This window comes from Rhyacophila brunnea, unplaced genomic scaffold (assembly GCF_057557595.1).
Source record: "Rhyacophila brunnea isolate RB1 unplaced genomic scaffold, BYU_Rbru_1.0 scaffold_164, whole genome shotgun sequence".
Classification (NCBI taxonomy): Eukaryota; Metazoa; Arthropoda; class Insecta; order Trichoptera; family Rhyacophilidae; genus Rhyacophila; species Rhyacophila brunnea.
Genome location: NW_028232821.1, coordinates 321,410 through 322,778, shown reverse-complemented (window position 1 = coordinate 322,778; position 1,369 = coordinate 321,410). Strand labels below are relative to the sequence as shown.

The window sequence follows — 1,369 nt, the reverse complement described above, 5'->3', positions numbered from 1 at the left end:
AATATATTCATAGAGTACGGTTCTGAAGAGGAAATACGCCAAAAACTATTACCTAATCGCACTATAGAGTCATTCATAGCCTTTCTTGGTTTATAAGATACAATAAGATAAACTGAAAAGTAATTAAATTTTATTTTTATTTAATAATATTGAAAAAAAGTTTGAAATCTGCGACTTTATTTCAAGAAAAAACCTTTCCATATTTAAGGTGATGTAAAAAAGTTATAGTTTTAATATGTATTTATATAAAATAATCGGGAATTTTCTTTTCATCATCTGGTTTTGGGGCTTGTTCAAAGACAAGAAATTCATTGGTGCCATTTTCATCTACTTCTAGAACGGTGCCCATATTTCCACATCGATAACAATAATTTGGAGCACTAAAAACAGTGACGCAAGTTTTATCGTGGTGCCACATATACCCACCCATCATTAATTGATGAGCTCTAGCTACAGTTTTAATGGAATTAACTTCATTAAATTTTTTAGTTACATCTGGCCCAAACGTAAAACCTGCTCCTCGTGGAGAATTCCCCCATCCAGTCTTTTCATCTGGATCTGACCACAATAGATCACACATCATTCCATTATGTGGAACTTCTTTCTTTCTATCCATTTCTCTTACACTATCAATTTTATCAAAGCTCGGACTAAGACCACCATGACAACAAAACATTTCATTATTAACTAATGCAGCTACGGGAAAACAATCAAAGAGATCGGTGAACATTCTCCATACACTACCACCATTATACTTTCGATTACACTCATCGTAGAATCCGTACACTTGTGTTATTTGACGAGATTCATGATTGCCTCTAAGAAGATGGACATAATGGGGATGCTTAAGTTTTAGCGCTAGTAGAAGACTAATAACTTCTAGACTGTGATGACCTCGATCTACATAGTCACCTAGAAAAAGGAATTGCGTTTTTGGTGGAAGACCACTTACTTTGAAAAGTTCGAGTAGATCTTGGAACTGACCATGAATATCTCCACATACAGTTACTGGTGATTGAACGTTCAAAACATTTGGTTCGTTTAGTAATACTTCTTTGGATTTTGATATTAGTTCTGATAATTCGTTTTCTGTAAGAAGCTGGCAGCGGAAAAGTTTTTCAAGGAACTCATCTATCATTATAATGAAGGGAGAAATTAAATTTTACAGGTTTTGTTATAAAATAAGAAATGTGAGCATAGGATTTTCAACTCAGCATATATCATTAGTAGGAGGGGAGAAATTAAATTTACACGTTTTGTTTTAAATAAGAAATACAAGACAAGGATTTTTAGTAAACATAAATTATAACTAGGATGGGCAGATTTAATTTTGCAGGTTTGTTTTAAATAAGAAATACAAGACAAGGAT

General features: G+C 32.9%; 1 pseudogene; it reads right to left on the bottom strand.

Annotated features, from left to right (window-relative positions):
- Positions 1-241: 241 nt before the first annotated feature.
- On the bottom strand, positions 242-1,138 carry LOC147074077 (uncharacterized; annotated as a pseudogene).
- Positions 1,139-1,369: the final 231 nt, after the last annotated feature.